This window comes from Triticum urartu, chromosome 2 (assembly GCF_003073215.2).
Source record: "Triticum urartu cultivar G1812 chromosome 2, Tu2.1, whole genome shotgun sequence".
Taxonomy (NCBI): domain Eukaryota; kingdom Viridiplantae; phylum Streptophyta; class Magnoliopsida; order Poales; family Poaceae; genus Triticum; species Triticum urartu.
In genome coordinates, this window is record NC_053023.1 from 610,897,745 (window position 1) to 610,924,023 (window position 26,279).

Consider the following 26,279-nt stretch of genomic DNA (forward strand, 5'->3'; position numbering starts at 1 on the left):
GTGTGTTTGGGAACAATGGGAGAGGAAACTGAAGCCACAAATTCCCCTTCACTTCAGCATCTTGCCATTCTGACATGCTAGCAAGCCGCAGGTCTTTCAAAAGATTCAGGCACTGGAAATCCATGAGCAAAAAATAATTTGTGAACATCTGCTTAACTCAGCAAGTTTCCCAGCCCTCCAAATTATTAAAATGGAGGGTTTCTGTGGTGGTAATCATCTCCTGCAGCTGCTATTATTTCAGACAAATTCCACAGGTTTAGTGTTTACCAGACATCCAGCAATGTACTTCAGAGAAAACAATGCCCTGTTGCAAGTGGCCTTGTATAAATAGACAGAGGGAGTATTTGGCAATGACTAGTGTTTCTTTCTACTTAATACATGTAATGAAGAATGCTCCAACTTGTTTATCTGTTTTAGAGAAAATCAGCGGACTGGTTTCGATCCAAATAGGTCATGAGCATGAGACTGATCTTGTTTGCATAGAGTAATGATTATGAAGCTGGATACATTGGATAAAGCAAGCAACAAAATGTAAATAGTAATGTAATTTTTTGAGAATAATGTAATATTAATAATTTTTAGTGATGGTATATCAGTGATCTGGATGTGGATATGAATGTGGAATGACACCGGTGTTACTTTAGAGTCAGGATCATATTGGCAAAAATGTTTTGCAACCCTTGTGGTGGTATTTGCGACATGGTTAATAATATCCCATGGTAAATGATATCAACTGAATTCAGCTCATGTGGATGTCGTTTTCTGCTATTTCATGTCGATGAGTCTCGTTCTGGAAGGAATTTTATTGCTTGGTGCCGTATATTTTCTTCTGAAATGTGTATGCAAACTCTCATATTTAAGCAGTACATGCCTTGTAAGTTGTAATGAAGAAAACTTTGCATAGGAATAATCTGTACTCAAACTTGAGATTGCAGTTTAACAGAGAGAACTTATGTGTTTTGCATTTGACCACACTTTTTTTTGCCTGGACATTTGACCATTCATTATTGCAGTTTTTTTTCTTTTCTCTAGAATAGACAGACGCATTTGCATTAAGAAGTGGTAAAGAAGTCGGGTACAGCGCCTTTTGACCATTACAATGCTAATCTCTAGGATTAGCAGCCACACGCCACACGTATTACGATACAAGCTAATTCACCAAGTTTGCAGACTTTTGCAGTGACCAAGATGTGTCGATCATGTCGTTGTTTTTTCTCAGCAAATAACACATACCCCCCCCCATATACACACAAAATATATACTATATGTATAATCATATAGAAAGAATTTGTAGTTTAGAAGTTTGCAGATATGTCTCTGTTTTTTCTCAAGAAATAATATATACCCACACACATGTATAATAATCATAAAAAGAATTCGAAGTTCAGAAGTATAGTTTTGCAGAATTTCCCACGCCCAGAACAACTTTATCATGGCCAGTCATGAGCTGCCTTCTCACGCGCCGCTAAATCTCCAGCCCCAGCACAATTTGCATGTAATAATATTATACTCCCTCGGCCCGGAAATACTTGACATAGATATGGATGTATCTAGATGTATTTTAGTTTTAGATACATCTATTTTCATCCATTTCAATGACAAGTAATTCCGGACGGAGGGAGTACATATGTGAGTGGGTATATATACGAGTGCAATAAAAGTCATCTCCTATTTAAATCTTTGACCCCGGATACAATAAAAGTCATTTCCTATTTAAATCTTTTTATATGAGTGCAATACATGGTCAGGTTTGATTCCATAAAAAGGTCCAGGATTTTTTGATTTTTTTGAATTACTAAATTATTTTTGAATATAGGGGGGTGTAGCACCCGAGAGCTCCTATGCATTTTCGTTGATGTGGAAGTGTTACTTTAGAGTTGGGATCACAAGACTGCTCTGGTTCTTGCGTCGATCTCTTTTGCTTTCTGCTATTTTTTGTCTATAAGACTTGCTCTGGAAGGAGTTCATTGCATTGTTTGGTGCCTTACATTTTCTTCTGAAATGTGTATGCAAGGTCTGAGATTTGAGCTATACATGCCTATAATGAAGAAAACTTTGCATAAGAAAAATCTGTACTCAAACTTGATACTGCAGTTTGATAGAGAAAATATGTGTTTTGCATTTGAGATTTGACCACACACGCATACATTAGTGGCAGAATTTTGAAGTAAATAAGATGTCTGGATCATTCATGTCTCTATTTTTTCTCAAGAAATAACATATGCCCACACACACAAAATTACACTACTATATGTGTAATCATAAAAAGAATTCGAAGTTTCCCACAAAAAGAAGAATCCGAAGTTCAAAAGCGCCCAGCACAACTTCATCATGGCCGCTAAATCTCCAGCCCCTGCACCGCACGGTTGACCATGTCTATGCCAGCCTCAAGGCGAGCATGCACGCGTTCATCCTCACGCAGCTCCGGCGTGAAGGCGCGTCCCCACCCGTTGCACCACTCGATGGCTTCTCTGGTGGCGGGTTTCGCGGCCAGCAGCCAGTGACAGAGCACGTGCCGCCACCTACCAAAAAACTCGGCCTCCAGGAGCCGCACCATGTCCTCCGCCCGCGCGAGCGGCGCCCACTTCATGATCACCTCACAGAACGCATCGTCATTCTGCTTCGGCGGCGTGATCCGGAGGCTCCGCAGGCGCTGTTCCAGGTGCCGCATGACGCCAATCCCGTCGACGAACTCCTCCTAGCTCGCCGGGCTGAACATGGTCTTCCAGGGCGCCACCAGGTTAAGGTTGGACTTGGAGAGCAAGGCATGGCTGGCGTCGTCCCATTTCCGCAGCACCTTCTCGAGCTTGCTTCTCACGGTGACGCACAGGCTCTCCAGCAGTGGACCGGCGAGCGGCATCCATGGGCGAAGCAAGAGGTGACAGCAGTCGGCCTGCCAGGCATCCTGCGGGTCCCATGACTCCACTTCGGAGGTCAGCTCCGGCATGACGAGCTCTACGAGGTTGCGCTGCACGGCGGAAGGAGGCAGTGCACTACCGGAATCGCCCCCTATGCCGACGGCCAGGGCCGTCGGCATAGGCCTGAGTCCCGTCGGGATAGACCTATGCCGACGGCCCCCGTCGGCATAGGGCCGTTGGCAACATATGCGTCGGCACAGCCAGGGAGGCCGTCGGCATAGAAAAGCCGTCGGCATATATGATACGCTGACGGGGGCCGTACATCTATGCCGACGGCCCCGGCCGTCGGCAACTATCACGCCTAACGGCGGCCGCCGTCAAGTCTGCCCAACAACTGGTCGTCACATGGCACCCCTATGCTGACGGCCTAGCCGTCGGCTTAGTCAAAAACTATGCCGACGGCTCGACCGTCGGCATAGGTGTGCCACGTGGCGACCAGCCGCTGCTCGTGGACGAGGGCTATGCCAACGGCTGGGCCGTCGGCATAGTTTGAAACTAAGCCGACGGCCAGGCCGTCGCCATAGTCCTTCATACAGAGCTCCCAGTAGCTGACACGTGGGCGCCTATGCCGATGGTCTAGCCATCGGCACAGTTTTTAAACTAAGCCGGCGGCTAGGCCGTCGGCATAGGTGCCACGTGTCAGCTACTGGGAGCTCACGCTAGCTCTATGCTGACGGCCTAGCCGTCGGCATAGTTTGCTTTTGCTTTTTCTTTTTCTTTTTTTTGTTTGTTTTCAAATCAATTCAATTCAAATAACAGCACATATCAGCAGATATATATGATGGGATAGACATATAAAACACAACGGGATATCATCCGGCACCATCACAACAATATATGCATAAGCATCATCACGCACAAGTCTCTAAATGAACATCATCACAACCAACATAAGCATAAGCATATAGAGAAGCACACAAGTCATCTAAATGATCATCACGACACACAAGTCATCTCAAGCATCATCACCACACACAAGGATCATCGAGCACCGCGGAGGTCGTCACCGCCAAGACGGCCGAAGCCCAGGTCGTCACTGCTAGCGGCAGCGCTACCGCCAAGACCGCCTCCGCCTCCACCTCCGCCCCCGCCTCCGTGGATCGGAGTGGTCGGGCTCAGTGTCTCCGGAGTGCTGCGAAGACCACCGCCAATGGTAGATCCACCTCTTCCCTGGATGTTGAAAGGACATATGCACGGGATATATGACTGTGTTGAAAGGCATGACATGCTTTGGGTGAATAGATTGGGGATGAACTAACCGGCGAGGGGCCAGTGTTCTGTGCCACAAACTCCTCAAAGCTCATCAGCACTGGTTGTGCTGGAGGGCATTGTGCTGGAGGGAACTGAGGACACCTGCCGGCCGCCATATCCTGAAAAGCCTGCTGCGTCTGGCTATCCCTCTGCACTTGGTGTTCATAAAGCCTCTGATGCCACGCCATGGTCTCCTGGCGTGTGTACTCCAGGTAGGCCTACGGTATGACATGATGGAACTCATAAAACTACTAAATGCGGAAAATAAAGTGAGCAATGAAGATAAGAGGGAAAATACTTACAGATTGTTGCTCCTGAAAGAGGGACTGTGTACTGGTCACTGGCTGGCTCGTGCGCTGGCTCAGGCTTGGGTCGATCCGACGAAGCTGTGTGTAGGAGATACTAGGAGTGATCACAGCATCGAGAACCGCCTCCCGACCGTGCTCCTTGGGCCCCATCCTCACCACCGCCATGTCGTCCAGAGGCACCACAACGGGGTCAGGTGTGTCAGGATGTAACTTCAGATACGCTTTGGAGTAGGCCTTCTTCCTCCCTGCGGTCTTCTTGCTGTAGTACTTGGGCTCGCCAGGCTTGGGGTCCTTCCGCGTATGGGCGATCTCCCATGCCTGCATGTGTTAGAGCGGCCGCTTCAGTTTCTCCTCCTGCACCACCAAACAGAGGTTAGTCATACATAAGAAAGTGATGGTAAATAGAAGAAGAAGAATGTTTAATGGGGTTAGTCATACATTAACTGCCTTGTGGAGATAGTGGTTTCGGTTTCCCTGAGCATGTACTCCCTCCGTCCCTCGGTTAGCCTTATTTTTGGTTCTCATAGCCGCCCAGGCTCCAGCCTCATCACACCAAAGATCCACCAATGCCGCCCAGGACTCGTCTTTTCCATAACACCAATTTGGACACACCTACATAATAAAAGCATAATGGCATGTAGGTGTGTCCAAATTGGTGTTATGGAAGCATAAAGCATAAAGCATAATGTACCACAAGGTAATGAAAGCATAATGAAAGCATAATATATGAAAGCATAATGAAAAATCTTTTATACTTACCGCCAAGAACTCGGGCCTCTCCAAGGTAATGCCCATCCTCCGCGCTTCTTCCTTGGTCATCTTCACACCAAGATAGTCGTGGTAGTATGTGGAGATGGCCACATAGCGCACCTCGTACTGCATCTGGCGGGCCTTCTTCTTGCATTGGCGCAGCACGATCTGGTCCGCTCTAGCCCTGTGCTCCGGAAGAACTCGATAGAATTTCTACAATCATGCATGAAACAAGAATGGAAGAAGCCATGAGTTAAATCATTTTCATGAAACTAGAATGGACTTGTTCTTCTGAAGAGAACTCACCCAGAAAGTAGTGATCACGGCCTTGGCATGGGTCTCATGGTCCGCGTGGCGGGCCGCTTCCCAGTGGTCCCAGTTCGTGGCCAAAACCCGACGAGCCGGTTGCCTGACTGGATCCGGACAATACAACCCCAGCCAGTATAACTTCAGCAAGACGGTGATGAGGCCGTTGGGAATACGGACCCCTTTAGAATATATCCAGTTGCTGCAAAAGAATGAACTATTAGCATGTGATAAGCAAAATAAATAACAACCGGAATAAGCATGTGACAAGCAAAATAATGAACCACTTACTCTTTTCCCGTGGGCTCAATGAGCCACTTCTACTCCTCAGTAGCCGGAACCTGCTTTGGTAGCTTTGCATTACCACGCAGCCACCCCTTCTTGTCAACCCCCTTCCCGTCACCACCATCATCCCTGCCACCACCCTCCTCCTCGCCTGCCTCCCCCTCCCCAACCTCCTCCTCCTCCTCCTCCTCCTCGCCTACCTCCTCCTCCCCCTCCTCCTCCTCCTCCTCCTCCCTAGAGTGTACCTCACTAGAGGAGGGTACCTCACTAGAGGAGGGCCTCGAAGACAACACCCCTAAGTCGGTGAGGGTGCGCTCTTTCTGGCCACGACCCCCTGTAGTGGCTCTCCCCCCAGCACCTCGTCCTCTAGAGGCTCTCCCCCGCCCCCTCCTCCTCTAGGGGCACCTCTCCCTCGACCTCCCTATGAGGAGTCATCATCAAGTAGCCGAGAGGGAGGATTACGTGCTCGACCACTCTGACTAGGCAGGCCGATGACCTTGCGTAGGAAACCCATGCTGTCGGCCTTCCCCTTGCCCATGTTCCACGAACCTGCATTGAAAAGAGAAAAAGCAATTAGTAAATTAATGAAATGAAGGAAAAGGCATGATAATAAACACATTAATAAAAATGCATAAAAAGGCATATTCCTAAACTATAGAAAAAAAATACTTGAAACGTACATCTGCTAGACCCATATGAATCATCACTATTGTAACCTCTTTCTCGGTCTGTCTCATCATCACTATCAATCATATCATCTTCGTTGTCCGACGGAGGTGGAGGCTCTTCCTCGTCGTCAGCGTCTTCGTTTAACTTTTCTAGCATAAGTATGTCATTTTCATTGACAATGGTCTCACCATCATTCCGTGCATCGTGGATGTTTGGGTCCACATCATCATCACCCAATGGTCTAGCGTCATCGTTTCTAACCACATCATCATCATCATCATCATCATCATCATCATCAGGTTGCTCTTGATAGAACACTCCCTCGTATGTCATGGGGTTAATGTTGTAGTAATCGTCTTCATTCGGGTCTGGTAGCTTACCATGTGGCGACACCTTGAACACAACTTCCCAACCCTTTAGATACACTTTCTGGCATGGGTAAGGCAGATAATATACTTGTGTAGCTTGGGTAGCCGCAATGAAGAGATCGGCTCCGGCATAGACGGTTGATGGTTTAACTTCGACCAAACCAATGGAAGGCGTATGTTTTACCCCCTCCCGCGGATCGAACCATCGGCATTTGAACACAGGCAGACTTAGGGTCTCACGCCCCTGGCGGAATTTAACCTCGTATATATTTTGTACCCTTCCGTAGTAGTCTACTGAATTTTGACTAGGGGTGTACACTCCAGTATTTATAGTTTTGGGATCGGGGCGGCTATTTTGGTGCTCCTCTGTATGGAAGCGATACCCATTCACATCATACTTTTTACATGTCATGACGGCAGGGTCAAAACCCATGGAAACCCATCTCAATTCATCATCCATAGATATGTTCGGATCTTTTCCCTACAAGTATAATGGAAATTGTTGCGTGCATTAGTTCAGTTAACTAATAAATGTTGAAGTAGGTATTTAATAGGGGAGTGTGGAAAATTACTTTCTCCATGAACCAAGCAACAAAATTTTTACGTCCAGGGTTTCCATGACGGAGAAGAGTAAGTGCCTCCACCTCCGTAGGAGGATTCACTCCCGTCCATTCCTCTTGAATGAAATCACTAAAAAAAGATAAGCGGTGTTAGACCGGGACTAAGTGAACATGAAACATGATGATGTGGAAGACATAAAGGAATGGTGTAGTGGTATTACCTCATCCACACTTCCTCAACTTCCTTGATGTTGTGCAGGATATAGAACATGAGGTCCTCCCACTCTTGTCGTGGCATGTTATAAGATTTCGAGGCCCCAGCCCTCCCACCTTGCGCGTTGAATAGATCGAGCCTGGGTTGATACTTGGGCTCTTCTATATCGTATCAAGGCACCTTGTTATGTAGATGGGGAACGTGGTCTGGATAGTATGATGTCCTGAGGTCTGACACCTGCTCTAGGATAACTGCCTCAGCCATGGAAGTTTCAATCTTAGCTTTGTTTCCACATTTCTGTCGGAGATGCTTGTTCTGCCTCTCAGGGCCGTACTGCCAGCGATTTTGCACAGGCCCCCCCAACAATACCTCGTTCGCAAGGTGCAGAATGAGATGTGTCATCGGAGTAAAGAAGCCTGGCGGAAAGATCTTCTCTAGCTTGACTATCAACTCCAGTGCCTTCTTATGCAATTTTTCAATCACCTCTTTACTTACTTCTTTAGCACAGAGCGTGCGGAAGAAATGGCTAAGCTCGGCAAGCACTCGCCAGACATGCTCGGGGACATAGCCTCGAACCATCACCGGCATTATCTGCTCAATCCATACATGGTAGTCATGACTCTTCAGGCCGGTCACTTTGCCCATTGAAATATTGACTCCCTTACTTATATTCGATGCATAACCATCGGTGAACTTCAAAATTTGTTTCAGCCAGATAAGTACTTCTTTTATTTCTGGCGGTTTAAGGACAAAGTCAGCATCTGGCTTGAACCAGTTTTTTCGACCGCCTGTGGGAGGCTTCATGTTCAGGCATGGTCTATCACAAATTCTCTGTTGATCGGCTCTAGCTTTTACGTTATCCTTCGTCTTATCAGGAATGTTGAGGATCGTGTGGAAAAGGGACTCTGCCACATTCTTTTCATTGTGCATCACATCAATATTGTAAGGAAGTTTGAGGTCCTTGAAATAGGGAAGCTGCGAGAAGGGGGTAATGTGCGTCCAGTTGTGCGTCTCACCATATCCCTCGAAGCCTTTGGCTTTGGCTTTGCCTTTGACTTTAGGCTTGAGAGCTTTTAGCTGAGCAAGAACATCTGCCCCCGAAAATGTTGGAATCTCGGTTACTTCATGAACAACCCGGCCTTTCGTGAAGTTCTTCTTGTCTTCCCTGTCTGGATGGTCTGGAGGGAGGAACTGACGATGCAGGTCAACGGCTACATACTTGCCACCCTTACTCAGCCAAATCATTCGCAGAGCCTGCATGCACACTGGGCATGGCATCTTACCACTTGTACACCATCCGCAGAATAGAGCATAGCCGGGAAAGTCATGCATGCAATAGTGCAACCAAACTTTCATCAAGAAATTTCTCTGCAGATCCCGGTTGTATGTCAACCTCGGAAAGTACCAAGAATGGTGCAAAGCATGCACAAGCGGCTGCATAAACACACCCAATTGCTTCCCCGGGTAGTCAGGCCCCGGAATGATGAGCGACAAGAACATGGTCTTCCGTTGCATTAGGGCACTGGGAGGAAGATTGAGCGGAATTACAAACACAGGCCAGCAGCTGTATGGATTGGACGACATACCATATGGATTCAACCCATCACCTGGTATGGCTATTCTGACATTCCCAGCCTCGGCTGCTTCCTCGGGGTATTCTTCATCGAATGACTTCCATGCTTCCCCTCCTGATGGATGTACGATTTTTTTTGGATTGTACCTTATACCTTCCTTGTGCCACTTCATCATTTTGGCAGACTCCTTCGTGATGAAAAGGCGCTGCAGTCTTTTTATAAAATCAAGATACCGAAGAACCTTAACGGGGATGGTTAGCTGCTTTTTCTCACCATCCTCACCGACCACCTCAATGTATCGAGACGAACCGCACTTCCTACAGTACTTTTCATCTGCATACTCGTGCCTAAACAAAAGGAAATTCTTCGGGCAAACATCTATTTTCCCATAATCCATAGAGAGTGCCTTCATGATTTTCTTTGTATCGTACATGCTTTTCGGCAGTTCATGACCCTCAGGGAGGCTGTTAGCCCATACTCCCAGGAATGCTTCGAAGCATTTCTGGCTACAACCGTACTCAGCCTTGACTGCAATCAGTTGCGAGATGGCATCCAACTGAGATATTTTTGCACCCGCATAAAGAGGTTTCTTCGACGAGGCCAAGGCCTCCAAGAAGGCCTTTGCGGTTGCCTCCGGCTCCTCCGGTTCATTCTCTGAAGGTGTCGCATTTGCCGTTTCTGCAACAATGACATCATCTAGCATGTCCCTGACCCCGTCGTCCTCATATCCATCGATGCGTTGTCGCATCACCTCCTCTCTACCACGGTCCTGCTCGGCTATGTTTATCGGCGGCATGTCAAAGTTTGGCATATATCCGTGCGTGCGAAGGTGCTCACTCATGTCCGTCTGATTTCTACGGTGACGTCTGGCACATCTCGCACAGGGGCATGGTGGGATAATTCTCATTGGACGACGGAATATCTCCTTCAAATACACATCGGTTTTCGCGATCCACTCTGATGTTACTCCATTCCCACGAATAAAACCACTGTACATCCACTGATTATCCGCCATCCTCTGCTTTTTTGCAACCCACACAACATAATTAAGAATTCACTTAAATTAATCACATCAAATTTTTAGTTTCTACTGCGTTTAATCCACCTACATCTCTAATAGGTAAAGATGGGTCCTAATCCCACCCGAGGATGTGTAGATTGAGTACGTTCTCCATTCTACCCCGTTCCGAGACAAAATTTCGGCAGCACCTCCCCGCTGTTCTCGAGATACACGTCTCAGAAAATAGCCGAGAGAATGTGCTCCAGAGAACAATGGGGAGGCGGCGCCGAAATCCTGTCTCGGAACGGGGTAGAACATGGAGAACATACCCAATATACACATCCTCGGGCTGTCCATGGAAAACGCTGGACAATCCGAAAGAGCTGCGGTGATAAATATGCAATTGAATGCATATTTATCGATGCAACCCTTTCGGACGGGAGACGCCTAGGTTATGTCAGTTGACTTGAGAATGAAATCTAGTCACATGATTCGCAGCTCACCCTCGGCTGTAGAGGAAGTAGTCGAACACCGGAGGGACAACCGGGGACCAACAGCTCCTACGACGATCACTCCACCGAGATGGAACACCACAGAACCTGCACCATGACAATAATTAAGTACATCACAATATATTCATCATCGTCATCTAACAATCATCAGATCATAAAAATCAGCATCCTATATCATCTCTTCCGCAAAAAAAATCATTATATATCATCAACATCATCATCTATCATCATTAACATCATCATCTATCATGTAACAATCATCATACATTTGCAACTATCATCAAAAAATCTATCATCTAACGTCATGCCCCTTGTTAAAAAAATTGCTTTTCCTGCATTTCTCACATTTGTAACTATCATCAAATCATCTATCAACTAACTATGCATCCATCCATATAGTTACATAACTATGAACAAAAACAAAATTATCAAAAAAAACTACAGAGAGGGAGGGAGGGAGCTCACCATGGGGGAGGGCCGGCTCGGGGGGAGGGGCAGGCACGGACGACGGGCCAGAGCAGGCGGCGGAGGGGCAGGCACGGACGAAGTGGCCGCCGGGGCGGGGACGGAGGTGGGGGGAGGGAGGGCCGGCCGCATTGGGATGTGTCGAGGGAGGCCGGGACGGGCGAATACAGCGGCGGTGCGGGCTGATCCGCGCGGAGACGACGGCGGCATGGGCGGATCCAGGCGGCGGCGCGGCGCGGGGCGGGGAGGACGGCGGTGCACCGCGGGTGGGTGGGGGAGACGGGGGAGGCGCTGGCGATGGCGGGTTCGGGGCGGGGCGGGGCGGCCCGAGGTTGGTGCGGCGCGGGGCGGCAGGCTCGGGGCCGGCGGTGGCGTGCTCAGGGCGGGCGTTGGCGCGGGTGTGGGTCGGGGAGGAAGTGGGAGATGGCTGGCGAATGGGTGGTGGGGGCGAACCGCAAGGGGATAAGATCGGCCCTATGCCGACGGCCTGGCCGTCGGCATAGGCCCGCCCCTTTGCCACGTCATCAATCCGTGGACATGTGCGCTGCTGTGGCGACGGCTAAGCCGTCGGCATAGATACTTTGCTTTTTTTTATTTTTTTTGTTACGGCATTTTTTATTTTTTATTTTTTTATTACGGCATGTGCTGCACCCCCCAACACCATTCCGGCCCAAACCACCCAAAGATACCCTCCGTGTCGGCCCGATGTGGCCGTTTCCCCCCTCTGGGACATGGCGGCAGCCACGCCCGTGAGGTCTACACGGCAGGACGGGGGCCGTGGGGGAGTAGTAATGCCACCGGAGCATCGCACCAGGCCCTCATACATGCGGGGTGGTGTGGTGGCATGTCCGAAGAGGCGGCACGCGTCTCTGGGGTGTGCCCCCCTCACGGACGGCGCCGCCGCCGGCACCTGGAGGGGGGAAATGGAGGCGTCGGGTCCACACGGAGGGGATCTTGCTGTGGGTCTGGCCCGGATGTTGCCCCAAAGTGTTCCTATGGGCTGACCTAACACAACTGGGTGGGGAGGTCCACTGGTCAAATCCCGTCTGTGCAAAGTCAAAGGGCTAGATCCTGTGGTCAAACGCTACAGGGTTAGGCGGGACGGGGACACTGGGGGGTAGCAATGCCACCGGAGCGTCGCACCGGGCCCTCATACATGCGGGGTGGTGTGGTGGCATGTCCGAAGAGGCAGCACGCGTGTCTGGGGTGTGCCCCCCCTCAGAGACAGCGCCGCCGCCGGCACCTGGAGGGGGGAAACGGACGCGTGGGGTCTACACGGAGGGGATCTTGCTGTGCGTTTGGCCCGGATGTTGCTCCAAAGTGTTCCTATGGGCTGACCTAACACAACCGGGTGGGGAGGTCCACTGGTCAAAGCCCGTCCGTGCAAAGTCAAAGGGCTAGATCCCGTGGTCAAACGCTACAGGGTTAGGCGGGATGGGGACACTGGGGGGAGCAATGCCACCGGAGCGTCGCACCGGGCCCTCATACATGCGGGGTGGTGTGGTGGCATGTCCGAAGAGGCGGCACGCGTGTCCGGGGTGTGCCCGCCCTCACGGACGGCGCCGCCGCCGGCACCTGGAGGGGGGAAACGGACGGGTTGGGTCTACACGGAGGGGATCTTGCTGTGGGTCTGGCCCGGATGTTGCTCCAAAGTGTTCCTATGGGATGACCTAACACAACCGAGTGGGGAGGTCCACTGGTCAAAGCCCGTCCGTGCAAAGTCAAAGGGCTAGATCCCGTGGTCAAATGCTACAGGGTTAGGCGGGACGGGGGCATTGGGGGGGGGGGGTAGCAATGCCACCGGAGCGTCGCACCGGGCCCTCATACATGCGGGGTGGTGTGGTGGCATGTCCGAAGAGGCGGCACGCGTCTCCGGGGCGTGGCCCCCCCTCACGGACGGCGATGACACAGTAGTAGACGTTCCACCTCTGCCGTATTGTTACCGCAGAACGTCTACTACCGTGTCATCGCCATCCGTGAGGGGTGGCCACGCCCCGGAGACGCGTCCCGCCTCTTCGGACATGCCACCACACCACCCCGCATGTATGAGGGCCCGGCGCGACGCTCCGGTGGCATTGCTACCCCCAGTGCCCCCATCCCGCCTAACCCTGTAGCGTTTGACCACGGGATCTACCCCTTTGACTTTGCACGGACGGGCTTTGACCAGTGGACCTCCCCACCCAGTTGTGTTAGGTCAGCCCATAGGAACACTTTGGAGCAACATCCGGGCCAGACCCACAGCAAGATCCCCTCCGTGTAGACCCCACGCATCCGTGTCCCCCCTCCAGGTGCCGGTGGCGGCGCCGTCCGTGAGGGGGGGCACACCCCGGACACGCGTGCTGGGCGTTTGCAACTGCCACAACACTTCCAGACTTGTGAGAGGCCGCCTACGCAAGATTTGGTGGCATGCTAGCCCCCGAAGGCCGCCGGCCACAGCCGTAGACGCGCGAAGGGCAATCCTCGTAGAGGGAATTTTTCGAATACTTCTCCATCACCAAAAATTATGAAAAAATACCATCGTTCCTATAGCACATGTGCCCACGTCGTGCAAAAAAACTCATGATTTTATCGCGCTCCAAGTATTTAGTAATATTGACGCCGCATCGTTACCGCAGAATGTCTACTACGGTGTCATCGCCGTCCGTGAGGGGGGGCCACGCACCGGAGACGCGTCCCGCCTCTTCGGACATGCCACCACACCACCCCGCATGTATGAGGGCCCGGTGTGACGCTCCGGTGGCATTGCTACCTCCAGTGCCCCCGTCCCGCCTAACCCTGTAGCGTTTGACCACGGGATCTAGCCCTTTGACTTTGCACGGACGGGCTTTGACCAATGGACCTCCCCACCCGGTTGTGTTAGGTCAGCCCATAGGAACACTTTGGAGCAACATCCGGGATAGACCCACAGCAAGATCCCCTCCGTGTAGACCCCACGTGTCCGTTTCCCCCCTCCAGGTGCCGGCGGCAGCGCCGTCCGTGAGGGGGGCACACCCCGGACACGCGTGCCGGGCGTTTGCAACCGCCACAACACTTCCAGACTTGTGAGAGGCCGCCTACGCAAGATTTGGCAGCATGCTAGCCCCCGGAGGCTGTCGGCCATAGCGGTAGACGCGCGAAGGGCAATCCGCGTAGAGGGAATTTTTCGGATACTTCTCCATCACCAAAAATTATGAAAAAATACCATCGTTCCTACAGCACATGTGCCCACGTCGTGCAAAAAAACTCATGATTTTATCGCGCTCCGAGTATTTAGTAATATTGACGCCGCATCGTTACTGCAGAACGTCTACTACCATGTCATCGCCGTCCGTGAGGGGGGGCCACGCACCGGAGACGCGTCCCGCCTCTTCGGACATGCCACCACACCACCCCGCATGTATGAGGGCCCGGTGCGACGCTTCGGTGGCATTGCTACCCCCAGTGCCTCCGTCCCGCCTAACCCTGTAGCGTTTGACCACGGGATCTAGCCCTTTGACTTTGCACGGACGGGCTTTGACCAATGGACCTCCCCACTCGGTTGTGTTAGGTCAGCCCATCGGAACACTTTGGAGCAACATCCGGGACAGACCCACAGCAAGATCCCCTCCGTGTAGACCCCACGTGTCCGTTTCCCCCCTCCAGGTGCCGGCGGCAGCGCCGTCCGTGAGGGGGGGCACACCTCGGACACGCGTGCCGGGCGTTTGCAACCACCACAACACTTCCAGACTTGTGAGAGGCCGCCTACGCAAGATTTGGCGGCATGCTAGCCCCCGGAGGCTGTCGGCCACAGCTGTAGACGCGCGAAGGGCAATCCGCGTAGAGGGAATTTTTCGGATACTTCTCCATCACCAAAAATTATGAAAAAATACCATCGTTCCTATAGCACATGTGCCCACGTCGTGCAAAGAAACTCATGATTTTATCGCGCTCCGAGTATTTAGTAATATTGACGCCACATCGTTACCGCATAACGTCTACTACCGTGCCATCGCCGTCCGTGAGGGGGGGCCACGCACCGGAGACGCGTCCCGCCTCTTCGGACATGCCACCACACCACCGCGCATGTATGAGGGCCCGATGCGACGCTCCGGTGGCATTGCTACCCCCAGTGCCCCCGTCCCGTCTAACCCTGTAGCGTTTGACCACGGGATCTAGCCCTTTGACTTTGCACGGACGGGCTTTGACCAGTGGACCTCCCCACCCGGTTGTGTTAGGTCAGCCCATAGGAACACTTTGGAGCAACATCCGGGAAAGACCCACAGCAAGATCCCCTCCGTGTAGACCCCACGCATCCGTTTCCTCCCTCCAGGTGCCGGCGGCAGCGCCGTCCGTGATGGGGGGCACACCTCGAACACGCGTGCCGGGCGTTTGCAACCGCCACAACACTTCCAGACTTGTGAGAGGCCGCCTACGCAAGATTTGGCGGCATGCTAGCCCTGGGAGGCTGTCGGCCACAGCTGTAGACGCGCGAAGGGCAATCCGCGTAGAGGGAATTTTTCGGATACTTCTCCATCACCAAAAATTATGAAAAAATATCATCATTCCTATAGCACATGTGCCCACGTCGTGCAAAAAAACTCATGATTTTATCGCGCTCCGAGTATTTACTAATATTGACGCCACATCGTTACCACATAACGTCTACTACCGTGCCATCGCCGTCCGTGAGGGGGGGCCACACACCGGAGACGCGTCCCGCCTCTTCGGACATGCCACCACACCACCGCGCATGTATGAGGGCCCGATGCGATGCTCCGGTGGCATTGCTACCCCCAGTGCCCCCATCCCGTCTAACCCTGTAGCGTTTGACCACGGGATCTAGCCCTTTGACTTTGCACGGACGGGCTTTGACCAGTGGACCTCCCCACCCGGTTGTGTTAGGTCAGCCCATAGGAACACTTTGGAGCAACATCCGGGACAGACCCACAGCAAGATCCCCTCCGTGTAGACCCCACGCATCCGTTTCCTCCCTCCAGGTGCCGGCGGCAGCGCCGTCCGTTATGGGGGGCACACCTCGAACACGCGTGCCGGGCGTCTGCAACCGCCACAACACTTCCAGACTTGTGAGAGGCCGCCTACGCAAGATTTGGCGGCATGCTAGCCCCCGGAGGCCGCCGGCCACAGCCGTAGACGCGTGAAGGGCAATCCGCGTAGAGGGAATTTTTCGGATACTTCTCCATCACCAAAAATTATGAAAAAATACCATCGTTCTTATAGCACATGTGCCCACGTCGTGCAAAAAAACTCATGATTTTATCGCGCTCCGTGTATTTAGTAATATTGACGCCGCATCATTACCGCAGAACGTCTACTACCGTGTCATCGCCGTCCGTGAGGGGGGGCCACGCACCGGAGACGCGTCCCGCCTCTTCGGACATGCCACCTCACCACCCCGCATGTATGAGGGCCCGGTGCGACGCTCCGGTGGCATTGCTACCCCCAGTGCCGCCGTCCCGCCTAACCCTCTAGCGTTTGACCACGGGATCTAGCCCTTTGAATTTGCACGGACGGGCTTCGACCAGTGGACCTCCCCACCCGGTTGTGTTAGGTCAGCCCATAGGAACACTTTGGAGCAACATCCGGGACAAACCCACAGCAAGATCCCCTCCGTGTAGACCCCACGCGTCCGTTTCCCCCCTCCAAGTGCCGGTGAAAGCGCCGTGCGTGAGGGGGGCACACCCCGGACACGCGTGCCTGGCGTTTGCAACCGCCACAACACTTCCAGACTTGTGAGAGGCCACCTACGCAAGATTTGGCGGCATGCTAGCCCCCGGAGGCTGTCGGCCACAGCGGTAGACGCGCGAAGGGCAATCCGCGTAGAGGGAATTTTTCGGATACTTCTCCATCATGAAAAATTATGAAAAAACACCATCGTTCCTATAGCACATGTGCCCATGTCGTGCAAAAAAACTCATGATTTTATCGCGCTCCGAGTATTTAGTAGTATTGACGCTGCATCGTTACCGCAGAACGTCTACTACCGTGTCATCGCCGTCCGTGAGGGGGGGCCACGCACTGGAGACGCGTCCCACCTCTTCGGACATGCCACCACACCACCCCGCATGTATGAGGGCCCGGTGCGATGCTCCGGTGGCATTGCTACCCCCAGTGCCCCCGTCTCGCCTAACCCTGTAGCGTTTGACCACGGGATCTAGCCCTTTGACTTTGCACGGACGGGCTTTGACCAGTGGACCTCCCCACCCGGTTGTGTTAGGTCAGCCCATAGGAACACTTTGGAGCAACATCCGGGACAGACCCACAGCAATATCCCCTCCGTGTAGACCCCACGCATACGTTTCCTCCCTCCAGGTGCCGGCGGCAGCGCCGTCCGTGATGGGGGGCACACCTCGAACACGCGTGCCGGGCGTCTGCAACCGCCACAACACTTCCAGACTTGTGAGAGGCCGCCTACGCAAGATTTGGCGGCATGCTAGCCCCCAGAGGCCGCCGGCCACAGCTGTAGACGCGTGAAGGGCAATCCGCGTAGAGGGAATTTTTCGGATACTTCTCCATCACCAAAAATTATGAAGAAATACCATCGTTCCTATAGCACATGTGCCCACGTCGTGCAAAAAAACTCATGATTTTATCGCGCTCCGTGTATTTAGTAATATTGACGCCGCATCATTACCGCAGAACGTCTACCTACCGTGTCATCGCCGTCCGTGAGGGGGGGCCACGCCCCGGAGACGCGTCCCGCCTCTTCGGACATGCCACCACACCACCCCGCATGTATGAGGGCCCGGTGCGACGCTCCGATGGCATTGCTACCCCCAGTGCCCCCGTCCCGCCTAACCCTGTAGCGTTTGACCACGGGATCTAGCCCTTTGACTTTGCACGGACGGGCTTTGACCAGTGGACCTCCCCACCCGGTTGTGTTAGGTCAGCCCATAGGAACACTTTGGAGCAACATCCGGGACAACCACAGCAAGATCCCCTCCGTGTAGACCCCACGCGTCCGTTTCCCCCCTCCAAGTGCCGGTGAAAGCGCCGTGCGTGAGGGGGGCACACCCCGGACACGCGTGCCTGGCGTTTGCAACCGCCACAACACTTCCAGACTTGTGAGAGGCCACCTACGCAAGATTTGGCGGCATGCTAGCCCCCGGAGGCTGTCGGCCACAGCGGTAGACGCGCGAAGGGCAATCCGCGTAGAGGGAATTTTTCGGATACTTCTCCATCACCAAAAATTATGAAAAAACCATCGTTCCTATAGCACATGTGCCCACGTCGTGCAAAAAAACTCATGATTTTATCGCGCTCCGAGTATTTAGTAATATTGACGCCGCATCGTTACCGCAGAACGTCTACTACCGTGTCATCGCCGTCCGTGAGGGGGGGCCACGCACCGGAGACGCGTCCCGCCTCTTCGGACATGCCACCACACCACCCCGCATGTATGAGGGCCCGGTGCGACTCCGGTGGCATTGCTACCCCCAGTGCCCCCGTCCCGCCTAACCCTGTAGCGTTTGACCACGGGATCTAGCCCTTTGACTTTGCACGGACGGGCTTTGACCAGTGGACCTCCCCACCCGGTTGTGTTAGGTCAGCCCATAGGAACACTTTGGAGCAACATCCGGGCCAGACCCACAGCAAGATCCCCTCCGTGTAGACCGCATCGTTTCCCCTCCAGGTGCCGGCGGCAGCGCCGTCCGTGAGGGGGCACACCTCGAACACGCGTGCCGGGCGTTGCAACCGCCACAACACTTCCAGACTTGTGAGAGGCCGCCTACGCAAGATTTGGCGGCATGCTAGCCCCCGGAGGCCGCCGGCCACAGCCGTAGACGCCGTGAAGGGCAATCCGCGTAGAGGGAATTTTTCGGATACTTCTCCATCACCAAAAATTATGAAAAAATACCATCGTTCCTATAGCACATGTGCCCACGTCGTGCAAAAAAACTCATGATTTTATCGCGCTCCGAGTATTTAGTAATATTGACGCCGCATCGTTACCGCAGAACGTCTACTACCGTGTCATCGCCGTCCGTGAGGGGGGGCCACGCCCCGGAGACGCGTCCCGCCTCTTCGGACATGCCACCACACCACCCCGCATGTATGAGGGCCCGGTGCGACGGTCCGGTGGCATTGCTACCCCCAGTGCCCCCGTCCCGCCTAACCCTGTAGCGTTTGACCACGGGATCTAGCCCTTTGACTTTGCACGGACGGGCTTTGACCAGTGGACCTCCCCACCCGGTTGTGTTAGGTCAGCCCATAGGAACACTTTGGAGCAACATCCGGGCAAACCCACAGCAAGATCCCCTCCGTGTAGACCCCACGCGTCCGTTTCCCCCCTCCAAGTGCCGGTGAAAGCGCCGTGCGTGAGGGGGGCACACCCCGGACACGCGTGCCTGGCGTTTGCAACCGCCACAACACTTCCAGACTTGTGAGAGGCCTACGCAAGATTTGGCGGCATGCTAGCCCCCGGAGGCCGCGGCCACAGCCGTAGACGCGCGAAGGGCAATCCGCGTAGAGGGAATTTTTCGGATACTTCTCCATCACCAAAAATTATGAAAACCAATCGTTCCTATAGCACATGTGCCCACGTCGTGCAAAAAAACTCATGATTTTATCGCGCTCCGAGTATTTAGTAATATTGACGCCGCATCGTTACCGCAGAACGTCTACTACCGTGTCATCGCCGTCCGTGAGGGGGGGCCACGCCCCGGAGACGCGTCCCGCCTCTTCGGACATGCCACCACACCACCCCGCATGTATGAGGGCCCGGTGCGATGCTCCGGTGGCATTGCTACCCCCAGTGCCCCCGTCCCGCCTAACCCTGTAGCGTTTGACCACGGGATCTAGCCCTTTGACTTTGCACGGACGGGCTTTGACCAGTGGACCTCCCCACCCGGTTGTGTTAGGTCAGCCCATAGGAACACTTTGGAGCAACATCCGGGCCAGACCCACAGCAAGATCCCCTCCGTGTAGACCCGACGCGTCCGTTTCCCCCCTCCAGGTGCCGGCGGCGGCGCCGTCCGTGAGGGGGGCACACCCCGGACACGCGTGCCGGGCGTTTGCAACCGCCACAACACTTCCAGACTTGTGAGAGGCCGCCTACGCAAGATTTGGCGGCATGCTAGCCCCGGAGGCCGCCGGCCACAGCCGTAGACGCGCGAAGGGCAATCCGCGTAGAGGGAATTTTTCGGATACTTCTCCATCACCAAAAATTATGAAAAAATACCATCGTTCCTATAGCACATGTGCCCACGTCGTGCAAAAAAACTCATGATTTTATCGCGCTCCGAGTATTTAGTAATATTGACGCCGCATCGTTACCGCAGAACGTCTACTACCGTGTCATCGCCGTCCGTGAGGGGGGGCACGCACCGGAGACGCGTCCCGCCTCTTCGGACATGCCACCACACCACCCCGCATGTATGAGGGCCCGGTGCGACGCTCCGGTGGCATTGCTACCCCCAGTGCCCCCGTCCGCCTAACCCTGTAGCGTTTGACCACGGGATCTAGCCCTTTGACTTTGCACGGACGGGCTTTGACCAGTGGACCTCCCCACCCGGTTGTGTTAGGTCAGCCCATAGGAACATTTTGGAGCAACATCCGGGCCAGACCCACAGCAAGATCCCCTCCGTGTAGACCACGCGTCCGTTTCCCCCCTCCAAGTGCCGGTGAAAGCGCCGTGGTGAGGGGGGCACACCCCGGACACGCGTGCCTGGCGTTTGCAACCGCCACAACACTTCCAGACTTGTGAGAGGCCACCTACGCAAGATTTGGCGGCATGCTAGCCCCCGGAGGCGTCGGCCACAGCGGTAGACGCGCGAAGGGCAATCCGCGTAGAGGGAATTTTTCGGATACTTCTCCATCACCAAAAATTATGAAAAAATACCATCGTTCCTATAGCACATGTGCCCACGTCGTGCAAAAAACTCATGATTTTATCGCGCTCCGAGTATTTAGTAATATTGACGCCACATCGTTACCGCAGAACGTCTACTACCGTGTCATCGCCGTCCGTGAGGTGGGGCCACGCCCTAGGAGACGCGTCCCGCCTCTTCGGACATGCCACCACACCACACCGCATGTATGAGGGCCCGGTGCGATGCTCCGGTGGCATTGCTACCCCCAGTGCCCCCATCCCGCCTAACCCTGTAGCGTTTGACCACGGGATCTAGCCCTTTGACTTTGCACGGACGGGCTTTGACCAGTGGACCTCTCCCCCTGGTTGTGTTAGGTCAGCCCATAGGAACACTTTGGAGCAACATCCGGGCCAGACCCACAGCAAGATCCCCTCCGTGTAGACCCGACGCGTCCGTTTCCCCCCTCCAGGTGCCGGCGGCGGCGCCGTCCGTGAGGGGGCACACCCCGGACACGCGTGCCGGGCGTTTGCAACTCGCCACAACACTTCCAGACTTGTGAGAGGCCGCCTACGCAAGATTTGGCGGCATGCTAGCCCAAGGCCGCCGGCCACAGCCGTTAGACGCGCTGAAGGGCAATCCGCGTAGAGGGAATTTTTCGGATACTTCTCCATCACCAAAAATTATGAAGAAATACCATCGTTCCTATAGCACATGTGCCCACGTCGTGCAAAAAAACTCATGATTTTATCGCGCTCCGAGTATTTAGTAATATTGACGCCGCATCATTACCGCAGAACGTCTACTACCGTGTCATCGCCGTCCGTGAGGGGGGGCCACGCACCGGAGACGCGTCCCGCCTCTTCGGACATGCCACCTCACCACCCCGCATGTATGAGGGCCCGGTGCGACGCTCCGGTGGCATTGCTACCCCCAGTGCCGCCGTCCCGCCTAACCCTGTAGCGTTTGACCACGGGATCTAGCCCTTTGACTTTGCATGGACGGGCTTTGACCAGTGGACATTCCCACCCGGTTGTGTTAGGTCAGCCCATAGGAACACTTTGGAGCAACATCCGGGACAAACCCACAGCAAGATCCCCTCCGTGTAGACCCCATGCGTCCGTTTCCCCCCTCCAGGTGCCGGCGGCAGCGCCGTCCGTGTGGGGGGCACACCCCGGACACGCGTGCCAGGCGTTTGCAACCGCCACAACACTTCCAGACTTGTGAGAGGCCGCCTACGCAAGATTTGGCGGCATGATAGCCCCCGGAGGCCGCCGGCCACAACCGTAGACGCGTGAAGGGCAATCCGCGTAGAGGGAATTTTTTCGGATACTTCTCCATCACCAAAAATTATGAAAAAATACCATTGTTCCTATAGCACATGTGCCCACGTCATGCAAAAAAACTCATGATTTTATCGCGCTGCGAGTATTTAGTAATATTGACGCCGCATCATTACCGCAGAACGTCTACTACCGTGTCATCGCCGTCCGTGAGGGGGGGGGCATGCACCGGAGATGCATCCCGCCTCTTCGGACATGCCACCACACCACCCCGCATGTATGAGGGCCCGGTGCGATGCTCCGGTGGCATTGCTACCCCCAGTGCCCCCGTCCCGCCTAACCCTGTAGCGTTTGACCACGGGATCTAGCCCTTTGACTTTGCACGGACGGGCTTTGACCAGTTGACCTCCCCACCCGGTTGTGTTAGGTCAGCCCATAGGAACACTTTGGAGCAACATCCGGGCCAGACCCACAGCAAGATCCCCTCCGTGTAGACCCCACGCGTCCGTTTCCCCCCTCCAAGTGCCGGCGGCAGCGCCGTCCGTGAGGGGGGGCACACCCCGGACACGCGTGCCGGGTGTTTGCAACCGCCACAACACTTCCAGACTTGTGAGAGGCCGCCTACGCAAGATTTGGCAGCATGCTAGCCCCCGGAGGCCACCGGCCACAGCCGTAGACACGCGAAGGGCAATCCGCGTGGAGGGAATTTTTCGGATACTTCTCCATCACCAAAAATTATGAAAAAATACCATCGTTCCTATAGCACATGTGCCCACGTCGTGCAAAAAAAAAAACTCTTGATTTTATCACGCTCCGAGTATTTAGTAATATTGACGCCGCATCGTTACCGCAGAACGTCTACTACCGTGTCATCGCCGTCCGTGAGGGGGGCCACGCACTGGAGATGCGTCCCGCCTCTTCGGACATGCCACCACACCACCCCGCATGTATGAGGGCCCGGTGCGACGCTCCGGTGGCATTGCTACCCCCAGTGCCCCCGTCCCGCCTAACCCTGTTGCGTTTGACCACGGGATCTTGCCCTTTGACTTTGCACGGACGGGCTTTGACCAGTGGACCTCCCCTCCCGGTTGTGTTAGGTCAGCCCATAGGAACACTTTGGAGCAACATCCGGGCCAGACCCACAGCAAGATCCCCTCCGTGTAGACCCCACGCGTCTGTTTCCCCCCTCCTGGTGCCGGCGGCAGCACCGTCCGTGAGGCAGGGCACACCCCGGAGCCCTAAGACGGGCGTCTACGCATGCATGAACACTTTCACATATGCATCGGGGCCCGTGCGATGTTTCGGTGACATAGCTACACCCTGAATCCACCCACCAACCAGAATTCCTTCCGTGTCGATCGTTTCCCCCCTCCGTGACACGGCGATAGCGACGTTCGTAACGGGGGGCAATCGATATACCATCGGCATGTTTTTTTAGATAAGGCATAATTATTTTAGGCAAAAGCAAAAACTAAAATAAAGTAAAAATAACAAAACAAAGTAAAAATAAAAAAATAAAGTAAAATACATGGATCGATGACGGAGGTTGTCCCACGGATCGATGATGTGGCGTGGCACACGGATCGATGACATGGCGAAGGGGCCTATGCCGACGGCTGTGCCGTAGGCATACATCTGCCACAGATAACCAAAGTAAAAATAAAAAATTAAGTAAAGTAAACATATGCCGACGGCAAGGCCGTCGGCATATCTGTGCACACACGGATCGATGACGTGGCGTGGCACACGGATCGTTGACGTGGCAGAGGGCCTATGCCGTAGGCATACCTCTGCCATAGATATGCCGACGGCCGCCGTTACTGCCCGTCGGCGTAGGATCAACGCCGTCAAATGGTCAGCGCTGACCGGGCAGGTGAGCCCGGGCTATGCCGACGGCTTGTCCTATGCCGACGGGCCCCGTAGGCGTAGCTCGGGCGGTCCCGACGGCCTCGTCTATGGCAACGGCCCCGTCGTCATAGATGGATGTATGTCGACGGCTATTCTACGCCTACGGCCTATCCTTGGCCGTGGGCATAGGTCCATAGATGCCGACGGGGGCCGTCGGCATAGATTTGATCGTCGGCAACCCCAGTTTTTCTGGTAGTGGCGTGTCCTTCCACTACGCCAGGAAGCGGCGCATCCGCTCGGAGTCCGTGGCCTTGAACTCCGATGCCTGGATAGCCGGAACCACCGTGTCGTAGACGAGCTCCGTGTACGGCGACATGGCCGACCCGTCGTCCAGTGAATTCTTCAGGAAGATGAACACGTCCAGCCACATGGCCGGGTCCCATCGAGGTTGCCACCTTTGGAGCACCGGGCGAATGAGTGGCGCCACGAGCACGCCCGCCATGTTCGCGAGGCAGTATGCCTGGTACTCCTCTGGGAACTTCTTCCTCAGCCTTGAAAACTCCAAGATGAGGTTGCCCGCCGTCAGCTCTCCCGATGCACTTTTCTCGTGCACCAGCGTCACGACCGTGATGATCACCTCCGCCGCGTCCACCACCATATGCTCGCCTCGTCCTGGGCACCATCTTGCAGCACCCGCACTTCAGCGAGGATTTTCTCACAGAACTCCCGGCCTTGCTGCCACGATCCGTTGGTGTCGCCCATATCCCAGTCGTTGTAGACCGCTTGAGAGATTTCGTCCGTGCACTGGTCAGCTCCCCATTTGGTCGGCAAGGTTTCCGGGACCTTGTTGGGAAGTCCGTTGTTGTATGATCCTTGTCCCTCGGCGCCGACCGTACCGAAACCAGCGCTCTCTGGCCGCTTCACCACCTTCACAGGAGATGTGATGCCCTGGCCGTGCTTGCCGAGGCCAGAGCCGGACCAGACCTCGTAGTTCATGCGCCTCATCATATTTACTATCGTTGTGTTCTTGAAAACCGGGCTCTCAACAACAGGCTGGGGCTTCCATGTCGTTGCCGGATCGTAGTGCTGCCTAGTGTAGCGTTGGTGATGGTGTTGAGGAGAGGACGGACCTGCAGAGCCGGCGGCGACGAACGGGACGTGTCTGAAGAGGAGATCGCCGGGGCCGCATACACGCTTGTGCTGGGGCGACGGACGGCTGCCCGCCCCGCCGGACTCAGAGCCCGTGCGGTCGTCGTGGCGGTAGGTGGAGCCGCCCCTCGTCATGACGTTGCTCGACTCATCAGCGCCAGCGGAGGCCATGAGCACGTAAGTAGGATTGCTTTGCAGGTGGAGAATGGTGATTGGAGAGGGGAGGGACCGGTGAAACCATCAAGGAGAGTGTCTGGTGCATTTCCCCGTCGAGATTGCTCCCCTTATATAGGAAGTTAGAAACAAAGCTAATTTGGTAACCTTTAACTGTAAGGAGGCCCCACTATGTTATATGCGGAAAGAAACGCAACAAGTTTGGCAACCTTTAACGGTAGGGTTAAGAAGGCGCCATCTGTTACTATATACTAATGCGGAAAGAAACATGCAAGCGAATGTGTACGCGCACGAAATATCAATTTCGATTCACGTGCCAGAATTGCATGCGTAGTATGTATCATGTTTGAATTAGACCGTTTTCAAGGGCTGCCTTCTTCGAATACAATGCATTTTCCTGCTACTGAACATGGTGTATAGCTGAATATCCCGCGCAATTCCGTCGCTTGCATGACTTATGAAACCGTGCTCTCTAGACATATATAATGCTTATAGTATAAATGCACGTTCCGAAGATCAAATACAATTGTACATTCATCTTACTTCGTGTTCTTCTTTTCTACACTTATTCCTTTGGAGCATCTCCAATAGGTGCCCTATAGTAGGGCACCAAAAGGTGGCTCAAGTAAATTTTGCAACACATAAAACTGTTTTCAAACAATACCAAAGACTTCCAACTTCAGTAGATGCCCTAAAAACAAATTATTGTTGTTGAAAGCATATTGCATAAATCAATTCAAACAAACATCTAAACATTGTATAGATTTAAACCTTAAACACAAACTTCACCATACTACTTTGATCAAACATAAAAGATCACCACTACTCTACTCGTCTGACACATAGTCGGTGTCGACTGT

General features: G+C 53.8%; 1 pseudogene; it reads right to left on the minus strand.

The window, feature by feature from the left end:
* Nucleotides 1–2,741: 2,741 nt before the first annotated feature.
* Nucleotides 2,742–25,416, minus strand: LOC125537494 (annotated as a pseudogene).
* Nucleotides 25,417–26,279: the final 863 nt, after the last annotated feature.